Consider the following 17,933-nt stretch of genomic DNA (forward strand, 5'->3'; position numbering starts at 1 on the left):
GAATGTCCGATTTTTACCAGAATAATTCAAAGAACCTAGGCCAGGATTTTGACCAACAATGGCGACCCTCACCAACAAGGGTCATAATACACAAAATGATAAGCCTAACCGCACTGAATCAGATTTGAACGACCTAGAATTATCGTGGATAGGGTGTTCTCCCCAGACTGCATCATTATCTCACTCGCTCATCCGCTCCTGTAAGCTGATTGAGAAGCACAGTTCCTAATTCAAACGTATTATGATTTGAAAGTTGCGGGATCGACTCTCAGCACAGTCGGTTGGCATTTAACAGTGTTTATATGCAAGATAACTGTGTCAATATATATGCCAGCGCGTCAAAGAATCCATTTTCAGATGAAGTTACGGTATCACAAACGTTTCTTAAATCCGATAGACATAGTAAGGTATTATCATCATCATCATCATCATCATTATCCTACGTTCGATTCCTTGGCTCAATGGTCAGAGTCGTGGTCTTCTGTTTAGAGGGCCCCAGGTTCTATTCCTGGTCGGTCGGGGATTTTAGTCGCATCTGGATAATTTTTCTGGCTTGGGTACTGGGTATTTCTGTCTCTCAATACACACACCACATCACACTGCTGACCACCACAGAAATGCAAAACAGTGAATACATCCCTCCACATGGGGTTGATGTAAGGAAGGGCATCCTGTCGTAAATCAGGACCAAGTCCACATATACAACACAATTCGAACCCGTGACCCCACCGGGGTGTCGGAAAAGTTGTAAAACGAAGACTAACTCCCACTCCCACCGTGACTCGAAGGTCTGCCTTCTAAAAGCACTACTTTCCCTTATCGACAGCTTGATATAAAAATAGGCCTATGTACACGGGTTGCATTTCCAATACACTCTAAAAAGAACGTTACCTGGAGAGCGGTTAGATACACTCAGCAAGTGGTCAGACAACTGTATCTCTCCCGGTAACTCAGCCCTGTTACCGCAACGCTATCCCCCACTCTCGCGCCGCTATGTTCGACTCCCTTGACTATCGCAGCGTAGTTTCAGTCATAATTAGAACTGGACTAAGAAGAGGAGGCTAAGGGATGGGATAAAATATCCTCCTTTATGTTCTCAGGCACATTCCAGCAAACGAATCTGTCACATACAGTTGACTTCTAAACCGATTTTCGTTAATGTAATCATGACGGACAACGTATATCGGAGGGAATAGGTTCTTTAGGGAAGTTGGCCGAGTATTTTGTATAAGGTGCCCATGGTCACAGGTATCCCATTACTGACAAGGCACATGCTTCAGCCCGCGGTCGCAAGTTTAATATCTAGTTATGACCATTCGGAAGAGTCCAAAGATGATGGCAAAATATTAGCCATGTGTTCATATTGTCAGGCTAGAGTTCAGGACGCTTGGCGAGTTACGAACTGTAATATAAAGATTACGCTCAACAGCGAGTAAACGCAGCAAAGGTAGACTAGTTCCAAAAAACAAAATATCCGTGTAAGCGAACACAAATATAATAATAATAATTGCTTTACGTCCCACTGACTACTTTTACGATTTTCGGAGACGCCGAAGTGCCGAAATTTTGTTCCACAGGAGATATTTTACGTGCCAGTAAATCAACCGACGTATTTGAGCACCTTCATATACCACCGGACTGAGCCAGGATCGAACCTGCCAAGTTGGGGTCAGAAAACCAGCGCCTTAACTGCCTGAGCCACTCAGCCCGGCGAACACAAATGTAGCCGAGTGTGAATTTAAATAAATAAATAAATAAATAAATAAATAAATAAATAAATAAATAAATAAATAAAATAAAATTACTCAGTAATGCGTAACCAGTGACCATGAGTTCCTTATATAAAAAAAATAGGCTAACATCCCTGTACGTTTATCGGTAGAGTTCATGATGACGATGACGGTGATGATGATGATGCTTGTTGTTTAAAGGGGCCTAACATCCAGGTCACTGGCCACTAGGCAGAGTTCAATACCACCCTCTATATTTGGTAGTCGTCCTCAATTACACCATCCTAATTCATCTAAATTAATACAGCGGCTCACATAGTAGAGCGCTGGTTTTCTCTGTTCAAGTTGGCAGGTTCGATCCAGGTGCACTCCGGTAGATATTTTGTTTGCTATTTGTTTTACGTCGCACCGACGCACATAGGTCTTATGGCGACGATGGGATAGGAAAGGCCTAGGAAGAGGATGAATTCGGCCGTGGCCTTAATTAATAGAGCCCCAGCATTTGCCTAGTGTGAAAATGGGAAACCACGGAAAACCATCTTCAGGGCTGCCGACAGTGGGGTTCGAACCCACTATCTCCCGAATACTGGACGCACTTAAACGACTGCAGCTACCGAGCTCGATCCAGTAGAATTTAAAGGAACTCAAATACGCGAGACTCATGTCGCATTGTCAGCACAAGAAAGTCCGGCTGCATGGCTAAATGGTTAGCATGCTGGCCTTTGGTCGCAGGGGTCCCGGGTTCGATTTCCGGCAGGGTCGGGAATTTCAACCATCATTGGTTAATTTCGCTGGCACGGGGACTGGGTGTGTGTGTTGTCTTCATCGTCACTTCATCCTCATCACGATGCGCAGGTCGCCTACGGGAGTCAAATCAAAAGACCTGCACGTGGCGAGCCGAACATGTCCTCGGACATTCCCGGCACTAAAAGCCATACGCCATTTCATTTCTGCACAAGAAGGAACTGCTTTCTTTCTTTGTTTTTTTCTTTTTTACTCCACTTACCCTACACAGGGTTGCGATTTTCCGTCGGAGGCAGCGAGGGATCCCACCTCTACCGCCTCAAGGGCAGTGTCCTGGAGCGTGAGACACTGGGTCGGGGGATACAACTGGATAGGAGGACCAGTACCTCGCCCAGACGGCCTCACCTGCTATGCTGAACAAGGGCCTTGGGGGGGATGGGAAGATCGGAAGGAATAGATAAGGAAGAGGGAAGGAAGCGGTCGTGGTCTTAGGTTCTATCCCTGCATTTGCCTGGAGGAGGAGTGGGAACCACGGCTGAGGATGGCTGAGGTGGGAATCGAACTCCCCTCTACTCAGTTGATCCCTGGAAGCTGAGTGGACCCCGTACCAGTCCTCGCGCAACTTTTCAAAATTTCGTGGCAGAGCTGGGAACCGAACCCGGACCTCCGGGAGTGGCAGTCACACTAACCAACAAACCACAGAGGTGGACACAAAGAACTGGTGCGGGATAAAATGTTAGGCAGATTGGCGTCTCCGTAAACCGCAAAAGTACTTAGTACGACGTAAAACCAAAACATTATAATTAACTTATTATCGAATTAATAGATAAAATTGAAATGTTGTGGAGACTGATTTGTAAAAGTTGCATGGCATGGTAGTCATTATCCTCTTATGCTGCATTATCGTGATTTCAGTAATACAATATATTACTATGTTCAAGGGATTGAGGAATATGACCTCGGACCTGAAGGTTTTGACTGACCATTTACCCTGCGATACACTCACTTCAGATTAACAGCTGAAAGCACAGCATGAAACTACGATGCTGTGTCTTTGGTCCGTGGTGTTCAGGCACGGATAACGTAATCCCAGGGATAAAATAACAATGATACTGGATTGTTATGGCCACATTTAAGTGACATTCTCATTACGTAAGTATTTCCTTCCTTGGCGGTTGAACAGAATACTTCTTGTTGGCATTTTCCCTATGATACGGTGTCGGCACTAATGTGAATTTGGCCCAGTTTTATGGCTGGATGACCTCCCTGACGCCAAACCTATTTGAAGGGATGTATTCACTATTGTGTGTTTCTGTGGTGGTTGGTAGTGTGATTTATGTATGTATATGTGTAAAAACGAACAAAAACACCCAGCCCCCGAGCCAGAGGAAATAATCAGATGCGGCTGAAATCCCGGCCTAGCCGGAGAGCGAATCCAGGGCTCTCTGAACCGAAGCCTACTGTACCGGTACTGACCATCCAGCCGAGAAGCCGGACGTTTGGACAGAATACCAACGGACATAATTTGAAGCCTACCATTAAGTCCAAATAGTCGGCATAGGCCACACTGATTCCAGCATTTCCACCTAACCGATCCCTCCCTGCCACTTTATACCTTTCAATAAATGATCCATGAAAACTTTGAACAGCAAAGGTGAAACATTACAGCCTTGTGTAACACCTGTTAGTACCTTGAACCAAGAACTCGTTCCACCATAAATTCTCACCGCAGTCCAAAGCTATCAATATAATGGTTTTCGTTGATTTTAACAACCTACCCTGAATCCCGTAAACCCTCAGTACGGCTATCATCTTTTCCCCCGGTACTCTGTCATATGACTTCTCTAGATCTACCAAACTTAAGTACAACCGTCTATTCCTTCCGTAAGACTCTTCAGTTACCTGGCGCATACTGACAGTCTGATCGGGATTGCCCCTCTGTGGTCTTAAACTACACTGGCTTTCATCCAACTTACCCTCTACCACTGATCGCACATTCCCTTCCAAAGTGCCAGTGAACAATTTGCCTGGTATACTGATCCACGAAATACCTCGAGAGTTGTTGCGATCCTTCCTGTTCCCTTGCTCATAGATAGGTGTAATTACTGCTCTCCTTCAATCAGAAGGCCCCTTACTAACATTCCATGTCAATCTTACTACTCTGTGAAGCCATTTCATATCTACCTCCCTACTATGCTTTCACCATTACAGGTCTAATTTACTTTATTCCTGCTTTTTTTATGACAATGGAGTTTATTAACTATCTTTTCCAATTCCTCAAACGTAATTTCACTGTCACTGTCCTGTCCCTTTCCCATGAGGTCGAGTGTTCGCGACGTCAACAGAAAGATTTCCTTTTTCGCTGAGAAGATTTTCAGAATATTCCTTCCACCTGCCCAGTGATTTACTATGAGTTCACCTGATTTACCCAAAACACTATTCATTTCCTTCTTCCTTCCCTTTCTAAGGTTCTTTATACTGTCGAAAAAAGTTTCCTTGCCTCTTGACCAAGCCTTTCCAGGCTATTACCGTAATCTTCCCATGACTTCTTGGACTCAACAGTTATATGTTTCACTGTTTATTTAATCTGCGTACTATTTCCCGTCTGCATCAGTCCTTGTTTGGATCCATTTCCGACACGCCTTCCTTTTATGTTTACAAGCTGCCCTCACTTCCATCATTCCACCGAGATGTTCGATTTTTATCATCTTTACACTCAGTTGTTCCTAGGCATTCCCTTGCTGTTTCCACTACAGAATCCCTGTATGCCATCCATTCTCCTTATACATCCTGAATCTGCTTGCTGTCACTTTGGAACTTTCCACTAATCATGTCCATGTACTTCAGTCCAATTTCCTCGTCCTGGAGATTCTCTACCCTCACTCGTCTGCAGACAGATTTCACGTTCTCTGCCCTAGGAATAGAGATACAAAGGTCACTACAGTTTATAAAGTGGTCTGGATCATCGAAAAATTCACGGAATGCCCGTACATTACTAACAGATTTCCATAATACAAAGTCGATTGTGATAGTCTATAATTGATCAGGTGCCTCCATCCTTCCTCGTGTAGCGTTGAATAACCGTATGCTTGAAGAATGTATTCGTAACTGCTAATCTCATACTAACACAAAGGACTAGTAAACGCTTTCCTTTCATAATAGCTTCCATGTCTTTCCCACATTTACCCATTACCTGCTCGTATGCTTCAGGTCTATCGCACTGAAATCGCCCATTGGCACTATCCTATCCTCTTTGATGACATTGACAACGACGGCACTCCATGCTTCATAAAACTTGGCAACTTCATTCTCATCTGCACCCTCACATAGTGAACAGACGGAGACTAGGTCCAAATTAATCCAGCTGCTAAATCTATCCACATCATTCGCTCATTTAGTTACCTATCAGAAAGTATGTAGCGTGCAAATGTATTCCTGATGAACAGTCCTTCCCACACTCTGCCCTTCCCACTTTAACACCTGTTAAGGTCACACTACGATCACTCTCTTCCTCGTTATTTCCCCTCACCCGAATATCATTAACACCTAACACATCCAGGCGCATCCTCTATGCTGACTCAGCCAGTTCTACTTTATTTCATCCAAACACCCTATTAATATAGATAGCTCCCCATCGAATTCCATTTCGTTCGCCAAGTTGCGTTCAAGGAGTCCCTCGCCTGTCAAATGAAAGTAGGTCTCCGTTACTCCCATAGGTCCCAGGCTTGCTTCAAATATTCTGAGCTCAGTAAATTCGGTACGAATGACGCTACCCAACTTACACATAAACTGAGTGAGAATCTCTCGTTTATCAGGTTAGGGACCAGCGGTTGGCGGTATAGTTCTAGCCGCCCGAGCACAAGGAGGGCTATGACTCAAGAATATATCCGAGATGTCCACTCCTATTCCATAGCAACTGGTATGCCAAATATCGGCACCACTTACTAGGCTACTCAGCCGTTGCCCTTCGTTCACGACTACAGCAACCCACAGCACGAACCACAGAACTGGTTATTATTACTATTATTATTATTATTATATAGATAGCTCTGATTCGATAGAATCCCGGTGGATGCGTATGAACTTATAGGTTTATGTAGTCCCATATTTTAATATAGCAAGCTTCTTTTCCTGTAATGGCGAAACATAATTTGCAACCGCTAGAGTACAAATGCTAGCCATAATCCTAGTCTTCTAAAAGCCTTTTGTCAGAATTAAGATGCTGGTGTGCCAGAAACAAGCTTAGCAGATCACGAAGGTCCGTAAATGCGTGGAAGGTAAAGGTTTTCACTATCCGTATCTCAGCACTAACAAGGGAACCCCCAGATTTTTATGGAACTCTGTAGTAATGCGTGAATTGAGGTAAAAGTAACATCCGTGGAGTAGTTTGCTTCGGAGCGCTCTTCCTAATGAAAGAAAAACTTTGAACTCCTTCTGGCAGTTAGGCAACCTGCACGCACTTCCCATAAAGTGTAAGGTAGAAATTACGTATAAGCGCTATCGAAGCTCATTTCCTATCGGAACATGCGTCTTATTACAACGTACTACTACTACTACTACTACTACTACTACTACTACTACTACTACTACTAGAACATTTGAATATCGAACACGAGAAGTGATAGGAATAAAACCTGCCGCTTTCCAGGCATAGCAAAGCATCGGTTGATTTTTTTACGACTTAAGCTGATTTATGAGAGTCTATTTTCATGATGAAAATTTCGGTTACCATTCTTGTCGCATCGAGTACTGTCTTGAAGTTGTGTAGCAATATTGTCGGAAAAATAAACGCTGAATGTTTGGATATACTATGTGGTATTTTGTGGCAATGCTTTTACTTCAACTGTACCGTCGTTTTCGGGCAATGCATTTTTGCTAGAATTTCAGTCGGGATGAGTACCTCAGACAGTAGACCACTGGCCTTTTGACTACAAGTTAGTAGGTTCAAACTCGGCTCAATTTGGTGGTAATTTAAGGTGCTCAAATTTACCAGCCTCGTGTCGGTAGATTTACCGGCACGTAAAATAGCTCCTGTGAGACAAAATTCTGGCTACTCAGCGTCTTCGAAAACCGTAAAGGTAGTTAGTGGGGCATGCAGTAAAACCAAAAACAATGTTGTTGTTGTTGTTATTATTATTATTATTTAGTATTGCTAGTTCAGGATTTCTGTCCCGACCAAGAATACAAAATAAGAAGGGACGGGCCTCGTAACTCCGAATTCAAAACATTTCGCAGTCCTTAAATTGTATGCTGGCCATGCGGTATAGGGGTAGCGTGCCTGTATCTTACCCAGATGTCCCGGGTTCGATTCCCGGCCATGCCCGGAATTTTTACCTGGATTTGAGGGCTGGTTCGAGGTCCACTCAGCCAACTCGATGACAAATGAGGAGCTTTCTGACTGTGATATGGTGAATCCGGTCTAGAAAGCCAAGAATGAAGGCCGAGGGGATTCGTCACGCTGACCACCCGGCACCTCGTAATCTGCAAGGGCGTTTGTGCTATGGGATGTTTGTAAAATTACATGGTTAGATGTCATTTTACCGCTGCAGATACGTTGTACTATCATTCACAGAACATACAGCACATGATAGTACAATAAATTGCGTTTAATTTACGACATGTTTCTACTGGGGTAGCATTCAGTCAAGGGGTGACATGAGAAGCCTTCCGAAATATCTGGCGTTCGGAAATGTTCAGAAAACTACGCCTGTTCATTTCAACGTTATGCCAAATCTCCGCTTAATTTGGAAGCGAAATAGTCGCGGGGTTCCCTTGTATGTATGGCAGATTGGTTAGCCCATTTGCCCTCCCACCCCGGCCCCACAAACAACTAAGCTAGTACTCATCTCCGCTGTAGACTAAATGAATCATACGACCACGGACCACTTCAAAAGTGGTAGTCTCCTTTCCAAACTTCTGGGCTCACGCCCTTTCTGATGAACCGAGCAAACAAATCCCATCTCGGCTAGGCAGCCCACTTTGCAGGCAAATACCACTTTAGAAGTAACCTATCGAAAACTGATCAAAGAATAGTACTTTATTCACAAATTATTTCGTCTTTCTTTCTAAGAAGCTTGGGGATATCTTTGTTATCTGCTCTGTACCTGAAACAAAGTCCGACTCCTTGGCTGAATGGTCAGCGTACTGGCCTTCGGTTCAGAGGGTCACGGCTTCGATTCCCGACCGGGTCGGGGATTTCAACCTTCATTGGTTGCTTCCAATGGCCCGGGGGCTGGGTGTTTGTGCTGTCCCCAACATCCCTGCAACTCACACACCACATATAACACTGTCCTCCACCACAAAAAACACGCAGTTACCTATACACGGCAGATGCCGCCCACCCTCATCGGAGGGTCTATCTTACAAGGGCTGCACTCGGCTAGAAATAGCTACACGAAATTATTATTATTACCTGAAACAAAGGTCGCATTAAACAGACAATCGCAGGGTCGATAGTTATTGTGTTTTCATTTTAATATATTATTTCACGGATTGTAATATACGTACTGTTTTTCATAATGGCTCCCGTTTTTGTCACTTAATACATAATGATTTAATATACTTTCTGCGACTTAATTTATTTTAGAGACTGCTCTAGGTTTTATAACATGAAATGCAGGTCAGCTGATGTAAGGCTCCAAAGACAAAAGTTATGTCTAAGGATAGGTCGACAGTAATACTGAAAACTCTTCTTCCTTTCCCGAGCTGAGTGGCTCAGACGGTTGAGGCGCTGGCCTTCTGACCCCAACTTGGCAAGTTCGATCCTGGCTCAGTCCGGTGGTATCTGAAGGTGCTCAAATACGTCATTCTCGTGTCAGTAGATTTACTGGCACGTAAAAGAACTCCTGCGGGAATAAATTCCGGCACCTCGGAGTCTCCGAAAACCGAAATAGTGCTTAGTGGGACGTAAAGCCAGTAACATTATTATTATTATTATTATTATTATTATTATTATTATCTTTCCCCAATTACCTGGGGTCGACAATTTGAATGGATTGATCCTATTTTTATGGCCTTTCCTACTGCCAACCCTATATGAAGGGACGTATTCAATATCGCGTGTTTCTGTGGTAGTTTCTTGTGTGATGTGTTTTATGTATTCGAAGGTGCTTATTAAGACGAACACAAATGCCTATTTCCCGAGCTAGAGGAATGAACCAGGTGCAATTAAAATGCCTGTTCCGCCCGGGAACCGAACCCGCAGCCCTCTGAACTGAAGGCCAGTACGGGGACAATTCAGGCAAAGTGCCGATAATAATACTGAAGAATACCGCCGGACTATCACGGCTCTTGGTAAGGCTATGAAATTAAGTACAGCGTGTTGGTGTATTAAAGCAGTGAATGTCAAATATTGGTAGGTACACAATGGGAGTGTTCAGGGACACCAATATAATCATCCCCAAGAATAAATGTGTACAACAGATAGAGATGGCCGTGCAGTTAGGGTGCGCAGCAGTGAGCTTTCATTCGGGAGATAGTGAGTTCAAACCCCACTGTCGGTAGCCCTGAAGATGGTTTTCTGTGGTTTCCCATGTTTACACCAGGCGCATGCTGGGGCTGTACCTTCATTAAGGCCACGACCGCTTCCTCGCTACTTCAAGCCCTTTCCTCTTCCCTCGCCGCCATAAGATCTATCTGTGTCGGTGCGACGTAAAGCCAATTGCAAAAAAGTGTACAATCTGTGCGATGGCCAGCGATATATGGAGTTAGCAGGTGTGTTTAAATGATGATTTCGAGTCTACAATTGTAAAAGAAGGTGCAGAACACTAACGCTACCGTAGATTTTACACGGATTGAATAGAAAACCGAAGGTCGGGTGTTAAACATGGAGAAGTTATGAGTTTTCATTCTTAAAACCACTTGGGCATACGAGACTTCACCATGTTCCTCAACAATAATGTTAATAAATAATTATTATTACTACTATTAATAAAAATAGTGTCCTCTAATTCCTCGAGGTAGTGCAGATTTCAGCCGAACCTCCAACGAAGGTGAGCTGCATGTGTCGTTTTAACCATATACCTTTGCCAATCTTAAACCTCTGGCAGATCGGGAATCGAACCCGGGCCTCCCAGGACAACAGCTAATGTCTATAATCGTTACAACACGGAGTAAGACATTATATTATTATTCTCCATCTCTGTGGTGTAGTGGTTAGTGTGATTAACTGCCACTCCAGGAGGTCCCGGTTCGATTCCCGGCTCTGCCACGAAATTTGAAAAGCGGTACGAGGTCTGAAACGGGGTCCACTCAGTCTCGGGTGGTCAACCGAATAGAGGGAGAGGGGGGGGGAGGTTCAATTCCCACCCCAGCAATCCTCGAAGTGGTTTACCATTGTTTCCCACTTCTCCTCCAGGCAAATGCCGGGGTGACACATAACTTAAGGCCACGGTCGCTTCCTTCCCTCTTCCTTGTCTATCAGTTCCGATCTTCCCATCCCCCCACAATGCCCTTGTTCAACATAGAAGGTGAGGACATCTGGGCAAAGTACTGGTCCTCCGCTCCAGTTGTATTCCCCGACCCAAAGTCTCACGCTCCAGGACACTGTCTTTGAAGCGGTAGAGGTGGGATCCCTCGCCGAGTCCGAGGGCCGAACCAACCCTAGATGGTTAACGGATTAGGAAAGGTATTATATTATTATTATTATTATTATTATTATTGTCCTGAACAGAATCACAGGGCTGAAGATCAGTGTCACCGATCCCTAATCGAAGTAACAGCATTGCCATCCGGAAAGTCTTAGTTAAGGCTTACTGGGAACTATAATATTCAGTCTTTCCTCGCACTTAACGTAACGATTCCAATCCCTGCTCAACTGGCAAATTATCTATTTCAGATTTCCATTCTTATTATATTTTGCTGTTGTTCAGTTAGCAAATGTCTGTGTTAAACATTTTATCAAATCTGAATGTTTACATTAAGTCTGCATACTTAGTTTTTACATGACTACCTTGAATACAACACAGAATAATTTTGTTCTGGACCCTGACGTGATAAACCGTTGAGAGGTAACTAGAAAAGTTAAAGAGTTGAAGCCAAGAGATGGAAACACATCGTTCTATCATCAAACATAAAAATGGTTCCATAACTAGCTCAGACCACACGTATATACTGAAAAAGAAAATAGACTGAAGTAATAAAGGTGAGGAGGGATTTGTAATTCCTAAACGAGCTGCGTGATGTGCTGAGGTATGATTCAGAGGGGGTTCTGTGCAGGAAGTACAATATAATGATCGTGTTCACTAGTCTCCAGCGAATTACTCACAATTCTTTCAGATTTAGTAACTCAGATCTCTTCTTGGACCAAGTTTGGACAACCTTTGGGTCACTGTAACCTATAATCCCACAAGGCAATTTCCAAATCACAGCACCTGTTCACTGAGGGTTGCTACAGGAATTACAGACGTGCTCTAAAACTAGGATAAAGACTTCTCTTCATAGTGAGTAATGGCTAATTTTATCAGTTCTTACTATGGCAGAATGAGCGCACATAGGCAAAGTAAAGCTCCTGGCAGACATGCTACATGCGAGCACGACGCACAAAGAATGGCTTTATTGACAAGTGCCCTAACTTGATACAAGTATTTCCGTTACAGAAAAACGCTGTATCCCGTAGTACACGTGCAGAACAACATACCAAACACCGTTAGGAAATTATTTACCATATGGGAATTATGTTTCCAACATAATAATAAAGGCCAATAGGCAGAGACGGGGGCAGATCTGAATAATACTTGATGAAATTTTGTCTAATAAGTGAATAAAGCAGCATTCTTTGTTTTGTTTTAAGGGACTCCGTTTAATAGGTCATTAAATATTAGTCTTAAATTACAAGATGAAATAAAATATAACGCTGTGCCGTGGTCTAGGGTTTAGTGTACTAGCTTATCGTTCGGTAGACCCCAGTTCAATACTCGGTTATTACACATTTACGACTGGTCTCCCAAAAGATGAACTCAGACTGGAAAACACAAATGAGACATGAAGTGGGTTAAAACACATTTTCAGCCATGCTAAAATGAGTTTTCCACGATTTCCTTCTTTAGCTCCAGATGAATGCCGCGTTAGGACCAAATGTAGAAGCCAGGACCGCTTCCTTTGCAATCCTAGCCCCAATTAATAACAAATATGCCAGTGTAGACACCGCAGCCACACAGGTTATCAGATAGATGTCACACACACACATACACACACACACACGAAGTACATGGGACTGTTGTCCTTTATGTCTCAGGCCCCTTACATGATGTAACAGTAACTTACTCGAAACTAGTATCTTTGATTTAATGCATATACTGTCGAATGGAGATGTTTATTGTGCGAGTGTGAATGTTAAATTTGAACATCCTCTCTTTGATGTTTTAGCAAACAGAAAATGACCAAGTTTTAATGAACTATTGTGTATTTCCGTGAGGGGGAGGGGCAACTGAAGGTAAAGAGAATAAAAACTCCAGCTGTCGAATTTCTTTCAAGTTACAGTGGTGAAAACAGTTAATATTCAATAGAATGGCCAAAAATTTCGTAATGCTCAAAAAAGAGCAAAGAAAATAATATGCCGACATGGAGCATACAGGACTTGACAATCACAATTACTTACTACTGACAGTACAGTCGATGCGCCTTTTCCATACTTCTTGTTTGGAGGAGGATGTTCGTTACCTTATATAACAAAACAATGAGTGGGCATCGGTGTTCGCAGCCTGACAGTTCTTAAAAGGCACCATGTGTGAAGAAATCCTTTTATTACAGCTTCTGTTGTGGTTTTAAAAGAAGTTACCAATCAAGAGGCTGAAATACACAAAATAACATTAATAACGGTTAAATCATTAGCTACAACAAAGTTGGAAGCGCTATTCTAAGTCGAACAGCGGTACACACGCTAACCAACTCATGGTTCAGAGAAGAGTACTTAGCCCTACACATGACTATCCTTAGACAAGCATTTGTGGAATTTGTGCCGAGAAAGTCTTGTCTAGACCTGCTTGTTCAAGTAACGGTTGACGACGCAGACCCCAACAGGTAGAGAAGGGCGAAAACCTGTGTTGTAGTTTTGACTTATTAAAAAGTGTTCAAGGTTAAGGTCGTCTAGCCAAGTTGAGTTCACTACGACAGGTGAGTGATAATAACCACACAGACTCACTCCAAGTGACGTCAAATTATTTCTTCTAACAGAGGATGGAATCAAAAAGTCCGATGCTTAACAAAGAGTGGCATCTCTGTGTTGGGAAGGTAGATGAAATGCAGAGAGTAAAGGTAAGAAAGAAGTTCCTATTTACTCACCTGATGTTGAAACAGTGTTGTTAAGCAGCTGCACGCGACTCTCTGGCTAGTCACTGGTGACCAGCAACTGTTGAACACACCGAGCCTTGGTCGCAACTGAGCCTCCAGCTCCTGGCTTCAGCAGTAGCTGTCTCCTAGCCGAGCGCGACCGAAGCAGTCCGAGCCGAACCGAAGGTGGCGCCAGGCTAGCGACCAGCCACGGGGAGGGGGCCACACTCTCTGACGAGGAAGGGTTTCCTTCCGCACTTCTCCTACTCTCCCAAGCTAGATATTGCTAATATTATCTTCCCTTCTCACTCTCTTCTCCAAATAATTGCCTTTCTTTCATCATCTTCGCGTGTTGCACACTGGGAGCGCAACAGTAGCCTTGGTGAAGAAGATACAGACGAAAGAACCTATTTCGATTCTTCGTTGCAAGAATGTTTTCTATGACTGTGTAGCTCAGTTGGTTATATACGCGCATTTTATGCTCGATGATACGGGATCGAGTCTCGGCGTAATCAATAGCCATCTGAGGAGAGAAATTCCATTCTATTAAATGAAGGTCGAAGTGCAGTGACCTAGCAATGTGGACATAAAAATGGAAATAGACATGAATTAATGAGAAACTTCCAGGAACCCTTGAACCTGATACGTCCAAGCTACCAAGAACAATTGAAAATTCCTAAAACTCCCAAAGGGGGCTGAGCTAGTGGGGAGGGGGGGGTGTCGAAGTTGAGGATCAGAAGCAAACCAGAATAAGTCCGCAAGTGTAAACAAAATTTCAACCAGTGGATTTTCCGAACATAAGGTACGTGCACTTAAAAACAAAACACATGTATTGCCAATTAAAATAATGAAGATGATAAATGAACATATAGGAAAGAACATTCCAAAAACTCCCAGAGGGGACCGAGCTAGAGGGCGGGGGGGGGGCGAGGGTAGGTCAATCTTGAGCATCAGAAACCAAACAGAATAAGACCACAGGTGTAAACAAGTTTTCACACAGTGGGTTTTCCAAAGGTATATGTGCTTAGGAACAAAACACATATATTGCCACTTAAAGGAGTAAAGATGTTAAATAAACACATAGGAAAGAAATCTACTGAAGGTGTGGACCTCGAGAAACTGGCAAAAACTCCAGAAGGAGGAAGATATCTTGCTGAGGGTATTTTGACACTATAATTGGTAGTAGGCGATGCACATGATAGAGCTGCTTATTAATATACATTGAAATAGTTCCCTTTGTGTATAAATGGTAGTGGGTGGCTTCTGGATCCCAGGACCCGGTAAAGACAGTCGGACTTTTAAAGCCAAGATTAAAGCCCATACGACACTCCATGCCGTACGAGGTCGCCAAGTAAGAGATCTCTAGTGACACATTTGGTATTTATCCGACAAAATTAATTAAATCTCAGTCATAGATCACCCACCGGAGATGGGTAGGCTTGTATGCTGAGATCCATTAAGAGTGGCTAATCATCTAAAATGTTAATTCCGACAGGGACAGCAATACAATTATTGTACCGGTAGCTGAAGTGAAATAGATTCTTGTTTGAACGTATATTTCTACAGTACACATGTAGTGTGCTCAAACTACAAAGCCTAGCAGTCCAATTGTTATAATAGCGTACATTATTCCAAGTGTTCCAAAACGGGTTCTTTCACTTTCTTGTCTAATAACGTGGACCTCTGTGGTGTAGTGGTTAGTGTGATTAGCTGCCACCCCCGGGGGCCCGGGTTCGATTTGAAAAGTGGTACGAGGACTGGAATGGGGTCCACTCAGCCTCGGGAGGTCAACTGAATAGAAAGGGTTCGATTCCCACCTCAGTCATCCACGAAGTGGTTTTCCGTGGTTCTCAAATTTTCTCCAGGCAAGTGCCGGTATGATACCTACCTTAATGCCAGAGCCGCTTCTTTCCCTCTTTCTCGCCTATCCCTTCCAATCTTACCGCCGGGCTGAGTGGCAGCTCAGACGGTTGAGGCGCTGGCCTTCAGACCCCAGCTTAGAAGGTTCGATCCAGGCTCAGTCCGGTGGTATTAGAAGGTATTCAAATACGTCAGCCTCGTGTTGGTAGATTTACTGGCACGTAAAAGAACAGCTGTGGGAGTAAATACCGACACCTTGGCGTCTCTGAAAACCGTAAAAAGTTTAGTTAGTGGGACATAAAGCCAATAACATTATTATAAATCTTCCCATCCTCCATAGGGTGCCTGCGCAGCAGTGGTCCTCTCACCCAATTGTATTCGCAACCAAATGTCTCAAACTCAGGACAGTAGCCATGAGGCGGTAGAGGCGGGGTCCCTCGCTGAGTCGGGGCAGAAACCAAACCTAGACTGTAAACTGACTAAATAATAATAAAAAGTCTATTTCAGAATCCTGGTAAAATTAGCATATGAACTTCTGTAACACCAAATAATCAGGGTTTTTTTTACAGTTGGCTTTACGTCGCATCGATACAGACAGGTCTTATGACGACGATGTGATAGGAAAAAGCTAGGAGTGGGAAGGAAGAGGACCGTGGCCTTAATTAAGGTACAGCCCCAGCATTTGCCTGATGTGAAAATGGAACACCACGGAAAACCATCCTTAGGACTGCCGACAGTGGGGTTCAAGCCCACTATCTCGTGAATGCAAGCTAACCAATTAATCTGAAAATATATGATTGGGTATCCATCTATTGCTGGTTCAAAAACTGGAATGTTAAAATTGACGCTCAGGGAGCTTAAGTTGTATGAAATTAAAGTAATGTAACTTTGAAGCTTTTCATTGTGTCGAAACACTAATTGTAGTATTTCTTACAGGTGTGTTATAATATTGATGTTTTCGACAGGCTGAAAAGGTTTAAAGTTGCACTAACCGAGTCGACACTGAAAAGCATGGTTTCTTTCTAGTCCGGCTCCTTGGCTCCTTGCCAGTGGCTTTACGTCGCACCGACACAGACAGGTCTTGTGGCGACGATGTGATAGGGAATTGCTAGGAGTGGGAAGGGAGCGGTGTGAAAATGCGAAACCACGGAAAAGCATCTTTACGACTGCCGACAGTGGGATTCGAAACCACTATCTCCCGGATGGAAGCTCACAGCTGCGCGCCCCTAACCGCACGGCCAACTCGCCCGGTCTTGCATGAATGGTCAGGGCTCGGTTCAGATGGTCCCGGGATTGATTCCCAGCCGGGTCGGAGATTTTAACCTTAAATGGTTATTTCCCTGGCTCGGAGACTGTGTGTTTGCACTGCCCCAAACATTCCTGCAACACACACACAACATTGTCCTCAACTACAAAAAGCTCCGTTACCATATAGAGCAGATGCCGCCCACTCCCGTTGGAGGGTCTGCCTTACAAGGGCTGCACCAGGCTGGGAATAGCTACACGAAATTAAAATTAAAAAAGGCTTCCTTCTTAACAAAATTACAATGCATACCTGACAACGGTAGCTGAGGCCATATCATTCATGAAAACCTACAACCTGTTTTCCAGTCATTGACTGGGTCGGGGATGGAATGAATGAAGCCCCCATTTTGCGGCGAGGATAGGAATTGTGCCGGCTGCCGAGGCCTGTCGCACTCCTCTGGGGCAATGATTAATGACTGACAGATGAAATGAAATATTAATGGAGAGTGTTGCTGGAAAGAAAGATGACAGCGAAAACCGGAGTACCCGTAGAAAAACCTTCCCGCCTCCGTTTTGTCCAGCACAAGTCTCACATGGAGTGAGCGGGATTTGAACCACGGAACCCAGCGGTGAGAGGCCGACGCGCTGCTGCCTGAGCCACGGAGACCCATATCATTAATATTAAGCTATTATTACTTAAATTAACGCAAATTTATAAGAAGGTAATAATACTCATTTAAATATTTTACGTCATACTATCTACTTTTACGGCTTTTGGAGACACCGAAGTGACGGAATTTAGTCCCGAGGGATTTCTTCTACGTGCCAGTACATCTACCGATACGAGGCTGATATATTTGAGCACCTTCAAATACGACCGGACTGAGCCAGGATCGAACCTTCCAAGTTGGGGTCAGAAAGCCATTGCCTTAACCGTCTGAGCCACTCCGCCCGGCGATTTATAAGAAGGAAATAATGTATATATGTACATATCTCGTTGAAGGTATTTCGGTTCTTTAATTTGAAGAACATGATGGACCTAGTTCACCTACAGTCTTTTCCATTGGTAATATGCAGTTAACGTTG

General features: G+C 43.8%; 1 protein-coding gene across 2 annotated transcripts in view; it reads right to left on the bottom strand.

The window, feature by feature from the left end:
* Positions 1-13,929, bottom strand: part of cv-2 (crossveinless 2) — a 466,245-nt gene extending 452,316 nt beyond the window's left edge. For both annotated transcript variants that reach the window (XM_067139598.2, XM_067139597.2), the window contains exon 1: positions 13,755-13,929. The gene's annotated coding sequence lies outside the window, so the exon portion shown is untranslated. The remainder of the gene's footprint in view (positions 1-13,754) is intronic.
* Positions 13,930-17,933: the final 4,004 nt, after the last annotated feature.

This window comes from Anabrus simplex, chromosome 2, assembly GCF_040414725.1.
Source record: "Anabrus simplex isolate iqAnaSimp1 chromosome 2, ASM4041472v1, whole genome shotgun sequence".
Lineage (NCBI taxonomy): Eukaryota > Metazoa > Arthropoda > Insecta > Orthoptera > Tettigoniidae > Anabrus > Anabrus simplex.